Genomic DNA, 24,807 nt, shown 5'->3' with positions numbered 1-24,807 from the left:
CTGCGTTGCCCCCGTGTCTCAGATCTGGCTTGCATTCGACACCGCTGGTTTCATACTGTTTTCACGCCTAATGCTAAACACTAGTAAGGCAGGCAGTTCAGTGGCTCCTAGGACTGGGCTGCAAGTTTATTTTTATGGACTACCATTGTTGTCGTCTTTTATTCCCTCTGGTAGTACTTTTTTATTCCCTCTGGATTTACTACTCTAAAGAAGTACATTTACACCTGGGCAGAGTGAGTGTGAAGTGCTAAGTAAAGAGGGCAGCCTATGAGGTCTATTTACTCAGATGCCTGTGGTACTTAACTCTACCACAGAAGCAAAGCACTCCACAGGACTGCAGAGTTCTGGGTTTTCCCTTCTCCATCTCCCTTCATCTCCAGGCCTGCATTCTTGAAAGGAAATGCCACCTCATGTTTTTCGGCACCTACACCCTTCCTGTTTGTGTGTGTTCTGCGCTGGATGCTTAGCTTACTGCTGTTCCAAGGCAGGTGGCAAGCCTGGATGCTAAAATGACTTGAGCCCAGCTGACACATCTAGATACCCATTCAGGTCTGGACAAACTAACCCTAAACTATCCTCCTTTGGTTAAGGACAACAAGCAGCTATGGATGTATGCCACTCATATAGTTCTGTGCTCTTAGTACATGGCAGATACGTTTAAAATATCTCATGGCTTTCTCTCAAATGCTCCATGACGGGAGGGAGAAAAAGAGACGAAAGTTCAAAAACTCATCGCAGGAAGAACTTCTCACAAACTGTCTAGATATCCAACTGTGCAGGAAAGAAATCAAAGGACCACTTTGCTGCATTTTCAACAGCTAGTACACACTATGTAGTTTACACTTCTCTATGCAAAGGTGTTGTTGTGAATCTGCCCATAGCTCTATGTACAACTGTGTTAGAAGACTTTACCTTATTATTTTTAGTTTTTACAGAAGTCAAGAAAGAAAGAAAATACAAACAGGGAGGGAAGAAAATCATTTAGGGTGCAATCCTATGGCCACTAGACAGCAGCTTGATGGCCACAGGATTATTTGGTTTTCAGGAACCAACCTCGGAGCCAGCGCTCTGAGGTCGGTTCCCAGGAAACTGGCTCCCCACCCTTGCCGCTGCCCCGTAAGAGGCACGGTTCATCCCTGGCTCTGCACTCTTAAGAGCAGCGCACAGCAGGGGAAAAGGGGATGTTCCTGGGGGGGGCAGGGAGGGGATGGTGGAAGCATTGTTACAATGCTACCTATGCGCCATCTGGCCGAAATTGGCCGTCTAGATGCTAATGCAGGGTGACTGGAGCACGGAGGAGAAGATCCCCTCAGTGGTCCACCTGCCTAGCACTGGATAGTTGGTCACCTCCACGTTCGGAGGCGGACGACTATCCCCACGGGATTGCGCCCTAAATTAATAGAAGACCAAAATCTCTGTGATAACTAATTCACTGTGACAGTTGCTTTCCTATCCATTGCCTTCTTCATCAGATGCACAGGACGGGCAGAGTTTCTATAGAGATGATGTCCTAGGCCAACCTTCCCCAACCTGGTGCCCTCGAAATGTTTTGGACTACAATTTCCAGGATGCCTAACCACTGGCCATGCTGGCTGGGGCTGATGGGAGTGGAAGTCCAAAACATTTGGAGGACACTTTTGTGTCCAAGGGCTTGGGACTGTTGGCAGTAAGAATCTGGTTCCACACAAAACTTAGGAGAAAAGTAATTAAATTTATAGTGTGCCTTCCTTGCACACAGCCACAGGCAGACTGTCCCTTGCGTTGCCGGTCTAGTATAAATGCTGGGATGGATTCTCTGTACTTAATCTAGGTCATTCAGAAATCATGGCCTGGCTCAAGGAACAGACCTATCACAAACACTACGGACACCAGGTTGGGGAAGGCTGGACTAGGCTAATGGTTCTAGGGTATGGCAAAAGTCTGCCGGAATATGGCAGGGACTGGTTCCCTACTGAAATGAAGGCATCTGTTACTCGTTAGAAGCAGTTCACCTCCAAGCTAGACAAGAAGACTGGAACTTCTTGTTTTGGTGCTGGGCTTCATAGACACTCCAAGCCTCGGCTATTTTGGTGCTAGAACGCCTCAGCAGTGCCAACGCAAGCACCACCTCTAATCTCCAGCTCCAGAAAGGGAAGCTGGTGGTTGCCACTTCAGCACTGGGGCTACACAGGTGAAGCCCAGTGCCAAAATATATGCAAGTCTCCTTGAAATCAAAAACTCAGCAATGTCCCACGGATACGTATCCCTTATCATCACCTGTGAATAAGCACCACAGAGACCCTATGCATTTGTGCACTGCTGCCTCCTCCCAAAGATTTTATTCTATGGTTTCATGCTGTGGAACCATTTAAGGCTTAAAAAATCTATCAAAATGAATACTGCCTACTATATATATATGTTAACAATGGACATAAAAGAGAGGTATAAAAGGCAAGCTTAGACATTACAGTTTAGGTGCGAATCATCATCTTGAAAGAAGAAAGATGGATAGTTTAGTCCAGGGTGCTAACCAGAGGCCCAAGTTCTTTTTATTATCAGCATCAGTCATCTCTATAGCACTTTCAGCATGTGGAATGCTATATAGCTTCATTCATCCTCACACCAACACCATTAGGTAGGTCACAGTATTCCCAGTTTGGGTGTGTGTGTGTGTGTGTGTGTGTGTGTGTGTAACTAATGTGTTACTGCTACAGGTAAGGGTGACCTTAGGCACATTAGTTATCAAAGTGTCCCCCCACCCCACCCCCACAAGCTTGTGAGGTCTTTCAGTTCTCCAGCTGTAGAGGTTATAATCCTTTCCCTTTCTTCTACCTATGCTTAGTTAACTGACGGTTATAGGAGACTCGCCTTCTTTCATGGTCCTCCCTTTTAGGAAGGATGCTGCAACTCTGCACTCTCACTTTTGGTCCTCCCTTTTAGGAAGGATGCTGCAACTCTGCACTCTCACTTTTTAAAACCTGTCTACCTCAAAACTTAGGATGAAAGAGACAAATGTCTGCCAAGACATGTCTTCCCCTCTTATACATTTGGTGAGGTGGGAGATGGTGCAGAAAGTTCAAAGTTGATTAAGGAATGAATCATAGCTTCAGATGCAAGCTCTGTTATCTTTGTTTGCCTGGAAGACACACACTATTATGAGCAATCACTTTTGGTACCTCTGAGGAAGCCCTATATAGAATCTAGAGTTCCCATACTTACAAGAACTTGTGTGTGTGTGTGTGTGTGTTTTAAAAATGCTGTCCACTGATTAATGTAAAAGTATGCAAATTATAATTACTAGCACTTCCTTAGCAGCTCAAAAGCCCCAAATAGTCAAGAGAGATTAAAAGCCATAAACTCAACAGCCCTAACATGAAAATTCCCCTTGACGAGCAACATGCACCAGACTGTCAAGATATGTCTAACACCAAGCTAGTGCAGATACAACATTCCCGATCCTCTAACCACGGTTAGGAGATCAGAATTAGCTTGTTAGCTTGTGTATTCCCTCCCTTCTCCTATCATTTGCTTTAAAATTATACCATTATATCTGCAATGGCACTAACCAGCACTAACCAGATTTCCTCATTACCAGGATTTGCAAATCCATTTCAAACTCTGATTTTGAATTCTGACTATGAGGGCAATCCTGGTCAGTGATAACCATGGTTAGTACTTATACAGATGTAATGCTATGCTGTGATTAAAGCAAACCATGGAATGAAGTTGCACAGGAATGAGAAGAGAGCATGTGAGCCCAGGTTTTCTCAACCATGGTTAACAGTTTGGAAGCATTACATCTTCATGAAGCCAATGATAACATTGCTGCATATGCACAACTATAGTTCATGCACAGAAGAACCCCCTTCCCGATTTGACACAAGCCTCGCTTTTATGCCACAGGTGCAAAAGGTAAATTATGGAGAGACATATATGGAGGCTCAAATCCTGGCATGCCTTGGAAGCATGTCTTTCCATCTTCCAAAATGATGTAATGGCTATGTTCACTCCAGGGCATCAAAGGGACTCAGTGTTCCTACAGTTAAGGGCACTGCCCACTGCAGTTTTGGTCTGACTAGTGCAATTTTGCACTGCCCCAAATCTTAAGCTGCATCTGTCAGGGGGAAAAATAGGAATCCTCCTGATTCATAATCAAAAAGAGAAGAATTTAATGTGAAACACCAAAAATGGCCATCAAAAAGCCCTGAATAGGAGGAAGGAACAATAGGAGCTGAAAACAACTTTATGTTGAGATAAACCTGCCACCAAGAGAACAAGATAACACTTTTGAACTTTAAAGGCTCTGCATGATATATACAGGGAGATAAGAGAACCGAAAGAATTGATCATAACCATTGGAGGGAGTAGAAAATGTCACAGGAACTGAGTGACTCATCCCTATGAACAGAGGGAATCTTTGCAAATGGGCTAGAAGAGGAAGGTGGGCAGGGGATAAATACACTAAAAAGGAAAACATTAAAGGAATAAATGCATTATTAATCTAAAAGTGTCTAAGTAAAATACAGGCGCATTAGGGAAGTCATTACTCTATTTAAATGGCGCGATTTTCTTTTTAAATGTGAAGCATCTACTTGGAGCCCAATGGCAAGAAGTGTTTCTCCCTGCCCCCATTTTCACCTTTGTTTCACGGTAAAAATGTGCATGTTTGATGGCACACTGTTTAAGCCCTTCACATCTCTGTCATTACCCTGGAAGAGAAGAGCTACACAACTGCTGGTCCTGCAGGTTTATATGTGGAAAGGTTTACACCTGAAAAATTAAGCAATAGCCAAAAGATGCTCCTTCACTACTACAATCTGGTATGCTGATAGTCTCCATTTGAAGCTGTTTGAAGTTCATGCCAGAAGTGGGAGTTACCAGACAAATGAAAGGCAGAGATGAGTCATCTCAGGATGATGTTAATAAGTGATGTTAGAACAGGAAACTTCTGAGAGCTCATCTCAGGGTGTGCAGCAAACCGCCCTGTTAAAAGCTTTCATTTCTATCTCGGATGGCTCCCTGAAATTACAGCCAGAGGCACTGAGGTTCCTTATTTTGCAAGCAGAGAATTCTGAGAACGGGAAGGTTGCATTAGAAGTGCAAATTCATTTGTTCATATGTAGTGCAGCCACATTCATCTGAATGGCCCAGATGGAAGATACTCAGAAGTTTAGATCAACACATAGCTTTATGGTAGACACAGGCATGCCCTGAGAAAGAGGAGGTGTGCATTTGTACAACTAGCAGACTGAGACAACTGAGACCTGGTTCACACACACTTGTTCATTACTTGATGACTACAAACTCAAGCAATGGCTTGCATGTGGAATGACTTGCACCACAGCTACATCATCATAGGTGGAACTTTCATATAACCACACATTATTATTATATTATATTATTATTATATTTATTTATACCCTGTCTTTCCCCCAGTACTGGGACACAAGGCGGCTTACAAACATTAAAACATATACAATTAAAACATATGAATATACAAAAGTTAAAATATAATTAAACAATACAATTAAAATTATATTAAAACATTAAAACAGCATTTTACCAGCTTACCCAGGTTCCACCTATGTCCCAAAGGCCTGCTGGAATAAGAATGTTTTAGCCTGCCTCCAGAAACACATCAAGGAGGGAGCCATCCTAGCCTCCCTGGGTAGGGTGTTCTTCCACAGCTGTGGGGCAGCCACTGAGAAGGCCCTCGCCCAGGTTCCCACCAAACATGCCTGTGACAGTGGTGGGACTGAGAGAGGGGCCTCCCCAGAAAATGGGGCAAGGCCTGGAAAGGAAGGGTTTTTCTTTAAGATACTGGATTTTTCAGGGTGGACCTGGACTCCAGAGGGGTCTGGGCCTGATTCTAAATGGACCTGGAGGTCTGGCACTTCAAATCTGCTTCACCATAACCATTCAGAATTAGGTCTAGTCCTCTCTGGAGTCCAGAACTGACCCCAAATTATCAGGTTTGTGCCTTTCCTACTTCGCTTTCCCAAACATATTTGGGCAGAGCAAAAGGGATAACTTTTTCTTTCTACTGAGGCTGGAAGCATTTTCGTTTCCTTTCTTTTGGAACTAGGGGATTTGGGGCTACATAGGATGGATAAAGCAATCCTATGCAGGCCTACTGAGAAGTAAGCCCCACTGAGTTCAATGGCACTTACTCCCATGTAAGCATGCATGGCATTGCAACCTTAGAAAGACGGATGAGGAGAATTGATAAGGGCAGGAACTGCGGATGCTGAGGGAGGGTGTGTCTCCAGATGATCTCTCCGTCTCACCAGTTTGCCTTCTGTGAAATGGGCATTCTGTTGTGCTATGTGGGGTCAAGTATATGCTTTGGTACTTGGGGCTTAGTCCCAGCCACTTCCTATATAAAAATAATTAAAATCACTTTAAAAATAATTAATATACATCGATAGAACCAGTAGCACCAGCAACTGTAACATTCTCAATCTATCCTTCTCCATTAATTGCCACTAAAAGTCATGGCAAATAAAATAGTTTTTACCTGGTACCCTAAAGCTATTAAAGGGGCTGCAAGCTGGACAGGGAAGGAGAGGAAGTTTCACAAACAGGGTGCCACCACAGAAAAGGTCCTGTTTCTGACAGCCACCCACCTAACCTCACGAGCTAGCACCACTTTGCTGAGGATCAGTGGAAACTGGTGGCTCCCATGTCAGTGGGGCAGTGAATCTGCTCAAGGTTTCAGTCACAACCAGTCAAAACTCTAAAGTTGGATAGCTCCTTTAGAGTTTTGACTGATTCTGACTGAAACCCAGAGCGGATTCACCACCCCACTGACATCGGAGCCACCAGCTTGCACTGGTGAGGATATTAACAGTTGGAGCAGATTTGTATAGGAACTGCTGGTCCTTCAGTACCCAGGTCCCAAGCAATTCAAGGCTTTATAGGCAGGGTGGCCAGATGTTGCAGAGGGTAGAGCTCCTCTATCTTTAACAGCTGTGTAGAAGACAAAATTTCAGCAGTTATCATGACAAGCTACACCTACTGTCATTCCCTCTTCTACCCAACTATTATAGGTGCAGAAGCCCTGTCCTCTTTTGCATCTGGTAACCCCATGCATGGCAAAATCACCCTGAGCTCTGTAGAGGAAGGAATGTGAGAAACTAAGTATTACTGCTGCATCATGACTGGGATAGCGACTGTACAATGCAGAGAAGCAACTCGTCTAGTGCAGCAACAATGACAAAGAGCAACTCAGGCCTCTTGGCACTGCTCTTGACATGTTAGGAAGGCTGAATGGCTGAACAGGCCTCTGGGTAATGGGAAATGAATGAGTGTCTTGCCAGTTCAATCACCAGGAAGGCTGCCGCCCTATGTGTACTTACTTGGGAGTAAGCCCAATTGAAAACAGTGGGACTTAAATTGGAGTAAACATGCCTAGGATTGTGTTCTATTGAAGACAAGATACACTTGGGAACCTGACAGAGAAGCAATTCTCAGATGACTAGAGCTCAATGCCAGCCCCCAAAACAGGTTACAACAAGTTTATTGTCTATGTTATTCATCAAACAAACCAAATACTTGTCACGGCTGGCCTTTTTGCCAGGATTGAAAGCAGCATCACCTAACAACTAGTAACTTGGGTCATGTTCAGATATTACTTCTCCCCTCTTCTTCTCTATATGGCAGGGGTTGGCAACCAGGTGTCCTGCAGATGTTTTGGACTACAATTCCCATGGCCAATGGTTGGGGATTCTGGGAATTATAGCACAAAACATCCAGAGAACTGAGAGGGAAGGCGCTATGTGAAAAAAACACCAGAAAGGAAACGATCCCAAAGCACCACTGAGTAGGGTCTATAATAATTATTTATTCATTGTGCAAATCTCTAAAATGCTCTGCTCAAGAGCAATTAATCTTTTGGTCGAGCCTGCTTCTATTTCTGTAGGAACTAGTCTGTTCCTACAGACCAGCCAACAGAACGGACTAGTTCTTACAGAAATAGAAGCAGGCTCAACCAAGAGATTAATTGCTCTTGAGCAGAGCATTTTAGAGATTTGCACAATGAATAAACTATTATTATAGACCCTACTCAGTGGTGTTTCGGGATCTTTTCCTTCCTGGTGTTTTTTTCAGAACATCTGGAGGGCACCAGGATCTCTTGGATTCACTAGTTAATTCATATCTGCAGTAACGGGGTGGGGATCAATGTGAACAGCAGTTACACACAAACATCTGATTGTCAATTCCACATTGGCTGCTTATTGTCATAATCACAAATTAAGGCAAGAACTGGAGAGTCCATGGCTGAACGACTATGACTACAACACTGTGCTCTAAAGAGTTGCTCTGAGTAGCTGGGAGCCATAACAGCCATATGGAGATTGGTAGACTGGGAACACAGGAGTGACATGTATGTCCAGTGATCCCAGAAACAGTAGCGTTCTGGGTTAATGTTCTAAAACGCTACATTCCTTTCAAAAATTAAGGCTTAAAGAATTCATAGAAATTGTTTTCATTACATAAACACATCCCCTATCTGGGGAATGCGTTTGTGTGGGGAATGGAAGATATGGCCCAAAAAATCCACAAATACAGATGCAGATTCCTAGTGGTGATTGATGCCTTTGGGGCAACACATTTTCAATAGCTGCAATTACAATAATCACTTCTGGTTAGCTGTAGCTATTTGTGGACAGTGCTGGTCACACATTACATTAGGACCAGTCAGGGCACATCACATAAAGAAGACTGTGAATAGCTGAAGACTCAAGAATACTCCCAGAAGCATAACAGCCTCTATTAGTCCTAATAGGTGGTTGGACACTGTACCTATGTTTTTTTGGGTGTCCACCCAAGATATGGCAAGTGTGCATTTAACAATATAAAGTATGAATGTGGCAAACACACATTTGCAAGTATGTTTCATACAGGTACACTTGTCAGGAAATTATGAATGGCTAGAACTCCCTTTATTTCCCATGACAAAGCAACCCAGCCTTGCCTCTGAGTAATGTGTGAAATCATCAAAGACACTTATTCCCAGTTTGCACATCACATCAATCCATGATATGTTAAATTGTGGCTTGCTGTTAATGACGCGTGCTGGGCTCCTGGCTGCCTCGCCATTCTCACTGAGCTGAACAACTTGTGACATCCAAACCCAGAATTGTGGGTTGTTGGGAGGGGAACAAAGCATGGATTACAAGTGTAGGTTGTACAAGTGTGACGTCACGGCCAACAATCCAGGGATGGAGCACCCCGGGACTCTTTTGAGCCCCAGGGGTGCTCCCAGAAGGAGCGGGTGGCTGGCCAGGAGCCAGCATGCTCATTTGCTCCTGCTCGTTGTTTAAATCCTGGGTTGCCATGTTGTGCAAACTGGGTCTTAGAACAAGCCAGGAGACTGATAGGTAGACTATGAAGCTGGTGCTTGGTTAAAACATTATTCGGTGATCTCCTGAGCATTATCATTTCCATATCCTGGATGCTATCTGGCAGGAGCAAATGCATTTTCTTTTATTTTTTATCCAAAAGTTGTTCCCCTTTAATGTGCTAGACAGGCATGATATATCACCCCATATAGCAATTCCCTTATGCAAATCCTTAATTTTATTATGGCAAGAGCTTTAGTCAGTCATCTACTCTTTACCTACATTCCAATCTAAAGTATTCTCAGCCAGTGTCCATAAATAAATCAGCTTATGAAAGTCAGTGGGAAGATAATTCTGCCAGCAGCCTTCAATGGATGTTCACATTGTTATTACTGCCACCTTGATTCACTGGGGAATTCTTTTACAGAAATACCACAAGTTAAAAAATAACGCATACTGCAATGTAAAAAGGATGTTTTCCATTATCTGATAGCTACAGCTGTTTATTAAATAAAACACTGGTAATGCTATTCAGAGCATCCACCAAGTCTTACAAATTTAGGAACATAAGATTTCACAGGCTTTATTTACAAGCCACCACAAATATTGGGGCATAGGAAGGAGAGCAAAAGAGAGAGACTAGTGATATTATTACGAAGGGGAGGAGAATGAAATTCCAGGGAAGTGTGAAAAGCCTTTTCAAATCCTGACCATGGTAGACCCACATGAAGTAACTCCATGAAAGCAACAGTCCAAACCTATTCTCAAATTACACACTCTGGATCAGCCTTCCCCAGCCTGATGCCCTCCAGATGTTTAGGACTACAACTTCCAGGATTCTTGACAATTAGCCTTGCTGTCTCAGGCTGATTGGAGTTGAAGTCCAAACCATCTGGAGGGCACCAGGTTAAGGAAGGCTGCTCTGAATGAAGGTAAGATCGCTATTATGTCCCCTTGTACCAGCCAAGTCTGAAGACATGACAACCGAGAAGATGCACTATGATTGTGCCAGTATGATGTTACACTGGTGTGATGCCAACAACTGAGGGGGCAAAAATAGGCAGAGTTAGGAGAGTGACGGGGGGAAATGAAGCTAAGTTAGAATCCTATGCCTTCTCAGAGATCAGTCCCACCCGACAATGGTGTAATGTTGTACCTTCAAAAGAGGTGGTGCAAGTTAAAACTCTCCCATAGAAGTCAATAGGGAGGCCAAGACATCTAGAAATAAACACTCTAGATCAAAGTCAAATTCCCTGGATGCACTTTCCCCCATACATACAGAACCCTTGTATGCAGGACAGACGAAAGGGCAGCCCATATACAGAACCTGTTTCTGTGCAAGAATTGCATTTGCTGGATCACTGTGACTATGATTTTGCACATTTTAAATCCAAGCATGTCAGCACTGAGCAATATATTGTTTCTTTTAATGGGCCTTCCCATGAAGTCCACCAATCTTCTGGTGGGCATCCAGAGCCATTCGTCCATTAACATTACGGCCTACACTACAATGGGCTCTACCTGCCATGTACACAGGGGACATTATGATCCTTCGATGGGCACCACCTCTCCAACTCTTTATTTTTTGTGCAACAATGTCATTAAGATAGGCATCATATCAGAAAGTGAATTATTCTATCTTGTCAGTTGAGGGGGGCAACACTTTTCACATTGCCCTTTTAACTGATGGATGCATATGAAAATGTATGTTTTCATCGCTGAAACAATTCTGAACATGTTATGTGGCTTTGATAATTAGATAAATAATTCCAGATGCTTTCATGTTTGTAATTTGGATCCAGTTATAGTACTGCTCAATCTTTCCCCCTTTCAAAACTTCTATTCATACATTTCTGGCATTACTAATGCCAATTCTCAAATACGAACTAGCTCATTAAACTGAAACTAACAGTGTGTTAGCCACCTTATCCCTTTTTTGAGAGGGGGGGGGGAGAGAGAGGGGGGGAGAGAGAGAGAGAGAGAGAGAGAGAGAGAGAGAGAGAGAGAATGAATTGGCATCTATTCTCCTCTGCCAGAAGTACCACGTGGCTTGGGACACTTGTAGATCTTGGTGGCTTGGGACACTTGTAGATCAAGACCCCCATCTAGGGTGAGATTTTTCAGTTGGTGATATGTTTGAGGCAGGTCAGATGACTTACTCCTGATCTTTACAACCAATGAGTGGGAGCTGATCTCAGGCTTACTTAGTGGGGCTGGTGGCTCCGATGTCAGTGGGGTGGTGAATCTGCTGCAGGTTTCAGTCAGAACCCTAGAGGAGCTATCCAAGGTTCTGACTGAGACCCGGAGCAAATGCACACCCCACCCCACGACATCAGAGCCATCCGCCTCCACTGATCCTCAACAGAGTGGCGCCAGCTCGTGAGGTTAGGTGGGTGGCTGTCAGAAACAGGACCTTTTCTGTGGTGCACCGTTTGTAAATCTTCCTCTCCTTCCCTGTCCAGCTTACACCCCTTTAATAGCTTTAGGGTGCTGGGTTAAAATTATTTTATTTATCATTTTATCCTGGCACCCTTAAGCTATTAAATTTATAATTGCCAGGATTTTTGGTGGCAATTAATGGAAAGGGATAGATTAAGAAGGTTACAGTTGCTGGTGCTACTGGTTCTATTGATGTATAGTAATTGTTTTTTAAAATGTGATTTTAATCATTTTTACATCGGAAGTGGCTGGGACGAAGCCCCAAGTACCAAACCATACTTGCTTCCGCACCTTGGATAGCTCCTTTAGACTTCTGACTGAAACCCGGAGCGGATTCACCACCCCACTCACATTGGAGCCACCAGCCTCCACTGGGCCTACCCACTTCCTTTCTGCTCCTCCACCATTCTTCCTATGGCACAGAGTGTGTACATGGGATCTCCCACTTTGGGTGTTACTTTCAATGCATTGTGAGGAGAGAGTGAGGAGGAAGTGGGAACGCACAAACCAGAGACTTGCTCTTGGCATGTGGTCGGAAAAGGACTGTGCAAATAGCTCTGGCTGTCTCTTCTTTCTCTCCCCCGAGTCTGCAGGTCAAAAGAATCCACAAGACAATGGTAATGGCCCAGGAATCCTAAGCAGAGAGACTTGGCCCAAGGCCACCCAGTGAGCTCTGTAGCTCAGGAGGGATTTCAATCTGGCTCTCACATTTAGCCCCAGCACTTTATCCGCTGCATCATAGGAATGAAACTTAAAACCCCACCATGATTGTTTACAATCCATCCTAGCCACAGTGAACAATGCCTATGGCAATGAGTCAGAATAAAGGGCTCCTATTTACTTTTCCTGGCTTCAATTCTAAGCTGTTCTGCTACTTTCTGCAAGCCTGCCCCAGGCTCACCCTGAACCAGGAAAGTTTTCGTTGTTATCACATGTACTCCAGTGAATTTTGTTTAATTCTTCTGGCAGATATATTATCCTATTTTAAATCATTTGTGCCAAATGACATACTTGCATGGGATGGGTTTAACTTCTTTGCATGAAACTCTTTCCTATAATTTCACTATAGCAGCAGTAGCAGCGGAGTAGGGTAAGGGATTGTGTCATCTCTCCCCCACCCTCCAACGTTCTCATTACTCTTGAGAAGACCAGGTGACTCTGAAGTAGACCTGCCTGGAACACCATGCCTGCTGAGTGGCTAAGACTATTGTGTCTGCCCCCCAACGTGGAGGAAGTGTGCAATCGGAGAGTGGGCTCCAGGCTGGGCTATGTAGTCACAACCACTGCTGGAGGCCATTGCTCCAGGACGTTGTTGTATTTGGTATGAGAGTAATGCAGGCATAAAAGTAATGAGTAATACTACCCCACCCCTGCCCTTTTCTCCGTCAGTATTAACCTGCAGCAAGAGAGCAGGTTTGACATAAGGGTGTTTCAGGATATGGTAGCTCTCTATATTGAGAACGTAAGAGGCACCCTGCTGGATCAGGCCAGAGGTCCACCTGGTCCAGCAATCTGCTCAACCAGCTGTCAACCAGGAGACCCACAAGCAGGACACAAGTGCAACAGCACCCTCCTGCCCACGTTCCCCAGCAACTTATGTACATCGGCTCACTGCCTCTGGTCCTGGAGGCAGCGTATAGCCATCAGGACTAGTAGCCATTGATAGCCTCCTCCTCCAGGAATTTGTCTAACCCCCTTTTAGAGCTATCAAAATTGGTGGCCATCACCACATCTTGTGGTAGCAAATTCCACCGTCTGACTATGCACTATGTGAAGATGTACCTCGTTTTACCTGTCCTGAATCTCCCACCTGTCAGCTTCATGGGATGACCCAAGGTACTAGCATCATGAGAAAGAGAGAAAAATGTTTGCCTATCCACTTTCTCCACCCCATGAATAATTTTGTAGACCTCTATCATGTTTCCCCTTACACTCCTTCTTTCCAACCTAAATGATCTCAGCTGTTGTAACTTTCCCTCATAGGGGAGATGCTCCAGCCCCTTGATCATTTTAGTTGCCCTTTTCTGCACAGTATTTCCATTCAATTGTTGTATAAGGACGGAATCCTATCGGGATGGCCGTAAGCCTTCGAACTTGGAGGCCTGCGGCCATCCAATGCAAAGCAGGAACTGAGGAACAGGAGGGAAGGAGGCTGGGGAGGCCTGGGGATAAGGTGTAAGCCAGTCTCCCCAGCCCCCTCCCCTTCCAAGGGCACACCCCTTTCCCTCTTCTCCAAGGTCACAAAGTGTTGGCTCTGACCTTGGATCCAGAAATCCAAATTATCCTATGGCCCCCCAGATTATGTCTAGGAGCCGCAGAATTGCTCCCTTAATTGGTCCTTGCCTAGTTCTTCTTTTAGCTTCTCCTGGCTCCAGGGTGGATTTGTCTCTTTTAATGATACATCCGAATGGTTTAATATACTGGCTGCTGAAGTGGGGTGTAAGTGTGTATTTTTGATTAAGATATGGCTTGTATTTTATTAGCCCTTGGTTTGACTCATTTGTGAATCTTGTTTTATTTACTTACTTATTTATTTCTATGCCGCCCAATTGCTGAAGCTCCCTAGGCAGTTCACAAAAATTAAAACCAAAAAGTACACAGTAAAACAATACAAAAATATAGAAGCATTAAAACCACGATATAACAATACAACCAGAATAAAACCATAATAAAACCTAGCAGCAATGCAGAAATTTAAAATATAGATTAAAAATAGTTAAGCTAAAAGTCCAGAAAGCCAAAATGCTAAAATGCCTGGGAAAATAAAAAGGTCTTCACCTGGAGCCGGAAAGAATACAATGTGGGTGCCAGGCGAACCTCACTAGGGAACTCATTCCACAGCCAGGGTGCCAAAGCAGAAAAAGCCCTCCTTCTAGTAGCCACCCGCCTCACTTCCTTTGGCAGGGGCTCACGGAGAAGGGCCGCTGACGATCTCAAGGTCCGGACAGGCACATATGGGAGGAGGCGATCTTTCAGATAACCTGGCCCCAAGCTGTTAAGGGCTTTGAAAGTTAATATCAGCATTTTGAATCAAGTCTGGAAACGGACTGGCAGCCAGTGCAGCTGGAAAAGTACTGGCGTAATATGAGCTCGTTGGCCAGTCCCTGTTAACAATCTTGCTGCCCTATTTTGGACCAGCTGAAGTTTCCAGACCGTTTTCAAAGGCAGCCCCATGTATAATGCATTGCAGTAATCCAGACGAGAAGTTATCAGAGCATGGATAACTGTAGCTAGGCTATCTCTGTCCAGATAAAGGCGTAGTTGGTATAATAGCCTAAGCTGATAAAAAGTGCTCCGTGCCACTGAGTTCACCTGTGCCTCAAGTGGCAGTTCTGGGTCTAAGAACACCCAAAAACTATGAACCTGATCCTTTAGGGGGAGTGCAACCCCCTCCAGAACAGGTTGAATATCACCTAGCTGGGCAGAAGAACCACCCACTAACAGCACCTCCGTCTTGTCTGGATTGAGTTTCAGTTTATTGGCCCTCATCCGGTCCATTACCATGCCCAGGCACCGATTCAGAACAGCCACTGCCTCACCGGGGTTTGATGAAAAAGAGAAGTAGAGTTGAGTGTCATCCGCATATTGATGGCACCTCAGCCCACACCTCCGTATAACCTCCCCGAGTGGTTTCATGTAGATGTTAAACAGCATGGAGGATAAAATAGAGCCCTCTGGAACCCTATGGCATAATTGCCATGGCACAGAGCAATAATCCTAACCAACAGAGATGGCTTAGTGGATAAAGGAGCAGTTACAGGAACTCTGGGGGAAAACAACGATGTTATACTTGAGTTCTTGGTTCTAAGAGAAGCAAAAGCTGAGTACAGTCAAACGCGTGCCCTGGATTTTAGGAAAGCTGATATTAATAAACTCTCAGAAAAATGATCAGTAAGATCCCATGGCAAGCGACTCCAACGAGAAAAGGGGTCCAAGATGGGTGGGAGCTTTTAAGAAAGGAAATTCTCACGGCACTATTACAAACAATTCCAACTAAAAGAAAAGGTGGAAGACAACAGAAGAAGCCAACGTGGCTTCACAAAAAGCTTAGGGATGACCTGAAAACAAAAAAGGACACAAGTGGAAAGAAAGCCACACAACAAAGGAAGAGTACAGGCAGGTAGCACAGAATTGCAGGGATGGCGTCAGGAAGGCTAAAGCTGAGAACGAGCTAAGGTTAGCGAGGGATGCTAAAAACAACAAAAAGGCTTTCTTCATGCATAGTAAAAGGCGGAGGAAAGAAATGGTTGTTCAGCTATTAAATAAGGATGGCAAAACGATAACAGATGACAAAGAAAAGGCAGAGGTGCTCAGTTCCTACTTTGGCTCAGTCTTCTCCCAAAAGAGGGTCTATGAGCCCCTTGGCAAAGGCAAAGTACAGGCTGAAGGGGCAGGATTGAAGCTTGAGATCGATACGCATATGGTCAAGGAACACCTAATTACTTTGAATGAGTTCAAATCTCCAGAGCCAGATGAACTGCACCCTAGAGTAATAAAGGAACTGGCAGAAGAACTCTCAGAACTGCTGTCTATTCTCTTTGAGAAATCATGGAGGACGGGGGAAGTGCCAGATGACGGGAGGAGGGCTAATTGCCCCTATCTTCAAAAAGGGTAAAAAGGAGGAACCTGGGAATTACAGACCAGTCAGTCTGACATCAATCCCTGGGAAAATTCTGGAGCAGATGATAAAGCAATCCATCTGGAAGCACCTTGAAAACAATGCAGTGATTACTCAAAGCCAACATGGATTTGTCAAGAACAAATCCTGCCAGACAAATCTGATCTCATTTTTTGATCAAGTCACCTCCCTTGTGGACCGTGGGAATGCTGTAGACATAATATACCTCGACTTCAGCAAAGCTTTCGACAAAGTGCCCCATGATATCCTGATGAGCAAACTAGCTGAAAGTGGGCTACATGAAACAACGATCTGGTGGATCCACAGTTGGCTTCAGAACCGGACTCAAAGAGTGCTTATCAATGGGATCTTCTGGGGAGAAGTAACGAGTGGGGTACCGCAGGGCTCAGTCCTGGGCCCAGTGCTCTTCAACATTTGTATTAATGACTTGGAGGAGGAGGTGCAGGGAATGCTGAAAAAATTTGCAGATGACACAAAACTGGGCGGGATAGCTAATACTTTGGAAGACAGAAACAAAATTCAAAGTGATCTGGATAGACTGGAGCGCTGGGCAGAAAACAACAGAATGACATTTCATAGGGATAAATGCCAAGTTCTGCACCTAGGAAAAAGAAACCAAATGCACAGTTACAAGATGGAGGATATGTGGCTCAACAACACTACAAGCGAGAAGGATCTTGGAATTGTTGTCGATCACAAGCTGAACATGAGCCAACAATGTGATGTGGCTGCAAAAAAGGCCAATGCGCTTTTGGGCTGCATTAATAGAAGCATAGCTTCCAAATCCCAGGACGTACTAGATCCCCTCTACTCAGCACTGGTTAGGCCTCATCTGGAGTACTGTGTCCAGTTCTGGGCACCACACTTGAAGAAGGATGCAGACAAACTGGAGAGGGGTCAGAGGAGGGCAACAAAGATGATCCGGAGACTGGAAACCAAGCCCTATGAAGAGAGACTGAAAGAACTGGGCATGTTTAGCCTTGAGAAGAGAAGACTGAGGGGAGATATGATGGCGCTCTTCAAGTACTTGAAAGGTTGTCACCGAGAGGAAGGCCAGGATCTCTTCTCGATCATCCCGGAGTGCAGGACACGGAATAATGGGCTCAAGTTACAGGGAGCCAGATTCTGGCTGAACATCAGGAGAAACCTCCTGACTGTTAGAGCAACACAACAATGGAACCAATGACCTAGGGAGGTGGTGGGCTCCCCACACTGGAGGCATTCAAGACAAGGCTGGTTAGCCATCTGTCAGGGATGCTCTGACTTGGATTCCTGCATTGAGCAGGGGGTTGGACTCGATGGCCTTGTAGGCCCCTTCCAACCCTACTGTTCTATGATTCCATGATCCCACAACACCACGTTCCGGAATCATCCATCTGGGTAGAAGCGGAACCACTGCAGTGCACTTGGTGTGTAAGTCTCGAATTGAAAGTTTGCTTATAGGTTTATTGTAATATTTTTATTGACAAAAGAAGTTTGTACTGTTCTCTTGTAATATTCTATTTGATATCATTGCGTCTGTATGATGATGCTGTTAACCACTTTAGGTTTCCTTTTGGAGGGAGAAGTGTAGTACAAATAGAGGATGATGATGACAACAATACTGCATCATATCACTACTTATGCAAAGACCTGTTTAAATATTTGAACTTTGATGCCACAATTCTGTCTTGAATGAGAAGAACAGAAGATTCTGTAGCAGCTGCAAACTATGTGATGTGCCCAGCTGAACCGAATGCAACCTATTCCCACTGACCATTTGATCTACACAATGAACACTACAACCCCCATTATGCATTGCATCTTCACAACAAATATGAAGATGCATACAGCTCTGCCACTTTGCTATGCAGCTCTGAAAACTCTATAGAAAATCTGTTCTGGGGGAGGTGCCTTAACAGCCATTCTTTGATGTGTTTAAAAGAAAATGACAATTAAAAAATGAGGAAGACTGAACAGCCATCCAGGAGATAGCTTTTCTAAAATAGATCCCAAGCTGTTTATCGCTGTATTAAAAAAAACCTGATACTCAACTGACTAGATAAGTCCAGAGTGTTGATGTTCATGCCTTTCTCACTTTTAATATGTGTAGCAGAATTTGACAAGCTCAGCAAATGAATTATTTAAGTCTGAAATCCAGTCCAACATCTAGAAGATAACTGCCATGAGACTAAAACAGAGACCTTGAGGATGCAAGCGCTCATGACTCACAAGTGACAGCAATGTCTTCCAGAGATAATTATTAAAATGTAAGAGATTAAAAGAACTTTTTCAGTATTTTATGAAATGGTTTATGGACACAAATTGAATCAAGAAAATAAGCAACAAGTAAAGATTGGCTCCATTCCAACAAAAACAGAGGAACAGAATTTTGGAGTGAGGGAACTGTATGGCAAAAGAAATACTCACTGCATTGTAAATATTAGTAATGTTCAGTTATATTAGACATGTAGAACCAATTGCATATCTGCTTCTTGATATACACATGTGCACAGTTAATGTATATACAGGTTTACAACTACAGTTGGGGTGGGCCAGAGATGCGAGCCTTGGCGTGAGCTGTAGGGCAAGAGCTAAAGGGCTCTTGTCCTGTGGCTCTTAGACCAGGGCCACAAAAGAGAGAAATCTGCCTACGGGAAGAAACAACCGGCCTCTTGTTGGGAGGACCGTAACAAGAGGCTACTTTGATCCCCTCTACTCTGCAGGTGATGTTGATAAATCCCAAGTTGATTAATGGGAAAGAATGTTTTATTTCTGACTGAATTATAAAACAGCATCCTGACCTGGCCTGTATCACCAAGACCTGGTTGGACAAAATGGGAGAAGTTAACCTCTCCCAAATGTGCTCACCAGGATTTCTTGTCCAGCACCAGGCTCAACCTGAGTGACAGGGAGGGGAGTAGGCTTAGTCTACAGTGACTATCTCCCCGTTCAGCTATCTTATCCAACAGTCAACCAGCTTGAGTGTCTGTACCTGATGTTGGGAACTCAAGGCAGGACTGAGATTCTCCTGATGTACTGGCCATAGATCCTTTCGTTTACAATAATTATTGCCCAGTGTCTAATGTACCATTCCCGGGCAAAGTTTTGGGGAGGAGAATTACTTTTCAACTTCAGGCAGTGCTGGATGGTGCTGATTATTAAATACATTCCAATCCAGTTTAAGACCTGGTTATGGGATAGAAACAGCCCTGGTGGCCTTGGTGGATGACTTATCCCGGGGAATGGATGGGATGAGTTTTAGTTCTGCTGGACCTCTCAGCCAGCTCACTGACGATGATATCCCCCTGGATATCACAAGGTTCCATCTTGTCTCCCATGCTTCTTAACATCTACATAAAAACTGCTGGGGGAAGTCATCCAGAGGTTTGGGCCAAAGTGAAATCAGTATGCGGAAATAATCAGTATCAGTTCTACCGCTCATTTCCATCTACTTGTCCCAGGTAGGCTGTGGAACTCAAATCAGTGCCTGGAGGCAGTTTTGGGGCCTGTTCTCATGAGCAGGAACAAGCTGAGACTTAATCCAGACAAGATGAAACTGACTAGTCTGGACAGAGGTTTACAACTGGTCTCAAATGGAGTTGCACTCTCCCCAAAAGACCAAGCATGAAGTCTGGGAGTTCTCCTGGACTCTGCATTAACTGGAGAAGCTCATGTGGCAGCAGCAGCCTGGAGCAGAAGGAGAGGACAGACTTTGCCTCAGTTAGCCATGCAGTAGTGATATCCAGGCTGGAGTTGTACATTACCAAATCCCTGATTTTTCAGGGTCCTCAATCATGTGGAGTGGCTCCTCAGGAGGTGCTCCTCTTCAGACTGTTGCCCTACACAAGTACAGGTTGACGGAAATATGCAAGGAGGCAGACAGGGCTGGAGCACTACGTCTCCCTGCATGCTGATTCTACACAGATTCTGAACGCTCAAATAGGGCTTGTGTTGTTATTGGGATTTGTGTTTATATCAGTTTTTGGAAGCCACCACAAGAGGGTTTTTTTCTTAAAGGCAGCCTGCAAATGTATTTTATTAAATAAATACATATATGCAAATCAGCTGTTGAAAACAGTAAGGTGTAGAAACCAATAGAATCCCAGACGTTATATGGATTAGCCATGACCGTTTCTCTAAATAGTCCCTCCGCCAAGGAACTTAACAGTCAGGATAAACAAGACACATTAAAAGTGTTAAGGGGTGTTCAGGAAAATGTTACACAATATGCCTGGAGTTAGATGGAGGCTTTGGAATGCATCCAAGAAAAGAAGAATACACGTCTTCTAATGATCTAACCCTGGGTAGTTCCAGGGTTTTCAAGAACTATGCTCTCTGGGACTTCCTTCCACAGCCAATCAGTTTCCCAAGCAAAAGTAGACAAAATCTTTTTGCAGCTACAGTAAGTTCAAACCTCTTCTCTCTTCACTTTCCCATGCTTTCTTTTGTTTGTTACCAACACCCCCACTTCTATTTGTGACGAGACGCTTACTTCTAATATGACAGCAGCTGAAATAATTCAGTCTACCTCAGCAGCACCTCAGGAAAGCATTTCCAAAATGGCAGGAGTCTTACATACTCCTGGACCATTAGAATCTAACTGGTGGCACCAATCCTGAGATAAACTGATCCATGCATGGAGAAAGAATGGCTAGTTCCCTCTGGGGGTGAGGTAGAATACAGAACCACCAACAGAACTACTTTTTACCAGACAGAGCTCTGTTCTGGCTGCGAACTATTGACAGCAAATGTCTGAACACAGAAGGTAGGTTGCTAACATTTCAATGAGATGAAGCCACTCATATTTGGGAACTGAAAAACTGCCTAAACGAATGCTTTTCCTAGAGAGAAAAGCAGCGGGCAGGGGAGGAAGCGCTGTTGTACAGTTAAAGCTAGAGCAGGCCTGTGCAACATATAATCCACATGGCCCACCGGCCGAGCATTGGGGTCCAACAGGTGCCTGATGGCTCCCACGTTCTTTTTGCAACCCTAGGCAAGCATCCTGTTTCTTACATTATTGAGCCCCTGGTGGCCTGACATGCACAGCTGGTGGCCTCTATTTAGCATGGTGGATCACAAGTGTGGTGTACAGGCCTGAACGAGAGCAGTCACTAACACTAAACCGACTGGGATTAATTATCTAAGTGGCATAATGTTTCCAGAATTCTTTCAATAATGAAAACAGATATTCATTCATTTGCAACCACCTATCAAAGCACAATAGGAACTGTGTTTGTGCGTGTGTGTGTACTTGTTTGCACACTCATGCATCTGCTATGCGCTTCAACGCCTGTACAGCTGGTCCGGAATCTGCCAAATCTGACCTATAAAAACGTTAATGAAGCTACAGAAAAAAGGGCTGGATTTAGGCAAGCGGTTTACATTACCATTAAAAAAATATGGTGCCAATTGTACAGCTCTATAGAGAAGAGGAATTTCTGGAAATAATTCAAACTAATATGCTACAGGGTGGGAGGATAGCAAACCAGAGGCTGCTGCATGTAAGCACATTTACTCGGGAGTAAGTCCCACTTAATGCAATGGGACTTGCTTCTGCATAAACATGCTTAAGATTGGGCTGGATGCTAAAATGATTATCTGAGTAACCTTTCTAAAAGTGAACAAGTTAAAAAAAAATCTTCTGTGTGTATGTATTTTACTTGCAAGAATTTGTTCTAGTATTACCAAGAAGTAGTGTTCAACCATCAATAGTGGACATAAGCCTTTGGTTTCAATAGGAAAGTTAGGCCTGTTTTTTTATTATTTCTCACTGAAATCAATGGGATTTTTGTACTTAACATTAGCTGACTTGTGCTTATCGTCTTTTAAGACAATCACTGCCAAGAATCAACATGACCAGGATCATCTTTGTATCTGCTTTAGCAGCAGTCTCAAGAAGTACAAGCGAGAAGCAATGCCCACAGCAATGGTGAGGGTGGGGAGGGGTAGGAATTGTTCTGTCACTTCATGCTGGGCTTTGGTGATGGAGGGGCGGGGGGAGTTGTACCCTTTGCCTAACACAAAGTGAGGCCATGACCCCTCCCACAAGTTCCTGGAACTTGGTGAAAGGGCAGGGTCATTCAGTAACCTTGCACCCTGGTTTAGACTGGAGACACTCAGAAGATGAGATTCTTGTTGCTTCTGAGTGTCTCTCAGCCCAATGCTCAGCAAGAATCTCACTTCCCCTCCCCTGGGTTCTGTGCCAAATGTCAAAGGACTACAGGGAGGGTAACGGTCTGGAGTGACCACAAATAATGGCTGACTACCAAGTCCAGCCCCTTCATGGATCACTGCCTTGTTGTGGCGAAGGGGCTTGCGTAACTCAGTGAAGCCATAAGCTATGCCGTGCAGGGCCACCCAAGACGGACAGGTCATGGCAGAGAGTTCTGACAAAATGTGGTCCACTGGAGAAGGAAATGGCAACCCACTCCAGTATTCTTGCCAAGAAAACCCCATGGAACGTATCACAAGGCTAAAAGATATGACGCCGGAAGATGAGCCCCTAAGGTTGGAAGGTGTCCAATATGCTACTGGGGAAGAGCAGAGGGTATTTCCAAGTAGCGCCAGAAAGAGTGAAGCGGCTGGGCCAAACCCGAAAGGACACTCAGCTGTGGATGTGTCTGGTGGTGAAAAGAAAATCCGATGCTGTAAAGAACAATATTGTTTAGGAACCTGGAATGTCAGATCAATGAATCAAGGTAAGCTGGAGGTGGTCAAACATGAGATGGCAAGATTGAACATCGACATCTTGGGAATCAGCGAACTCAAATGGACAGGCATGGGCGAATTTAATTCAGGTGACCATCATATCTACTATTGTGGGCAAGAATCCCTTAGAAGAAATGGAGTAGCACTCATAGTCAACAAAAGGGTGGGAAAAGCAGTACTGGGGTACAATCTTAAAAATGATAGAATGATCTCAGTACGAATCCAAGGCAAACCATTCAACATCACAGTAATTCAAGTCTATGCCCCAACCACTGAGGCCGAAGAAGCTGAGGTTGATCGGTTCTATGAAGACCTACAACACCTTCTAGAACTAACACACAAAAAAGATGTCCTCTTCATCATAGGGGATTGGAATGCTAAAGTAGGAAGTCAAGAAATCACCGGGATAACAGGCAGGCATGGCCTTGGTGTACAAAATGAAGCAGGACAAAAGCTAATAGAGTTTTGCCAAGAGAACATGCTGATAATAGCAAACACTCTTTTCCAACAGCACAAGAGGCGACTCTACACATGGATGTCACCAGATGGTCAATATCGAAATCAGATTGATTATGTCCTTTGCAGCCAAAGATGGAGAAGCTCCATACAGTCAGTCAAAACAAGACCTGGAGCTGACTGTGGCTCAGATCATGAGCTGCTTCTTGCAAAATTTCGGCTTAAATTGAAGAACATTGGGAAAACCACTAAACCGTTCAGGTATGACCTAAATCATATCCCTGATGAATATACAGTGGAGGTGAGGAATAGATTTCAGGGATTAGACCTGATAGACAGAGTGCCTGAGGAACTATGGACGGAGGTCCGTAACATTGTTCAGGAGGCAGCAACGAAATCCATCCCAAAGAAAAAGAAATGCAAGAAAGCAAAGTGGCTGTCTGATGAGGCTTTACAAGTAGCTGAGGAAAGAAGGGAAGCGAAAAGCAAGGGAGAAAGGGGAAGATATACCCAACTGAATGCAGAGTTCCAGAGAATAGCAAGGAGAGACAAGAAGGCCTTCTTAAATGAACAATGCAAAGAAATCGAGGAAAACAACAGAATGGGAAAGACTAGAGATCTCTTCAAGAAAATTGGAGATCTCAAGGGAACATTTTGTGCAAAGACGGGCATGATAAAGGACAAAGAAGGCAGGGACCTAACAGAAGCAGATGAGATTAAGAAGAGGTGGAAAGAATACACAGAAGAATTATACAGGAAAGATCTGAATGTCCCTGATAGCCATGATAGTGTGGTCACTGAACTTGAGCCGGACATCCTAGAGAGTGAAGTCAAGTGGGCCTTAGGAAGCATTAGTAACAACAAAGCTAGCGGAGATGACAGTATTCCAGCCGAGCTATTTAAAATCCTAAAAGATGATGCTGTTAAAGTGCTGCATTCAATATGCCAACAAATCTGGAACACTCAACAGTGGCCACAAGACTGGAAAAGGTCAGTTTACATTCCAATTCCAAAGAAGGGCAATGCCAAAGAGTGTTCAAACTACCGCACCATTGCGCTCATTTCACATGCCAGCAAGGTGATGCTCAAAATCCTACAAGCTAGGCTTCAGCAGTATGCGAACCGAGAACTACCGGAAGTACAAGCTGGGTTTAGAAGAGGCAGAGGAACTAGAGAACAAATCGCCAACGTTCGCTGCATCATGGAGAAAGCAAGAGAATTCCAGAAAAACGTCTATTTCTGCTTCATTGACTACGCTAA

General features: G+C 44.3%; 1 protein-coding gene across 6 annotated transcripts in view; it reads right to left on the bottom strand.

The window, feature by feature from the left end:
- JADE2 (jade family PHD finger 2) overlaps positions 1–24,807 on the bottom strand; it is a 217,891-nt gene that overhangs the window by 124,262 nt on the left and 68,822 nt on the right. The gene's annotated exons all lie outside the window — the stretch shown is intronic.

This window comes from Heloderma suspectum, chromosome 2 (genome assembly GCF_057233095.1).
Source record: "Heloderma suspectum isolate Gila_16-S chromosome 2, 16-S_ref, whole genome shotgun sequence".
Lineage (NCBI taxonomy): Eukaryota > Metazoa > Chordata > Lepidosauria > Squamata > Helodermatidae > Heloderma > Heloderma suspectum.
The sequence above is the reverse complement of the archived record's forward strand: the minus strand, read 5'-3'. Positions and strand labels throughout refer to the sequence as shown.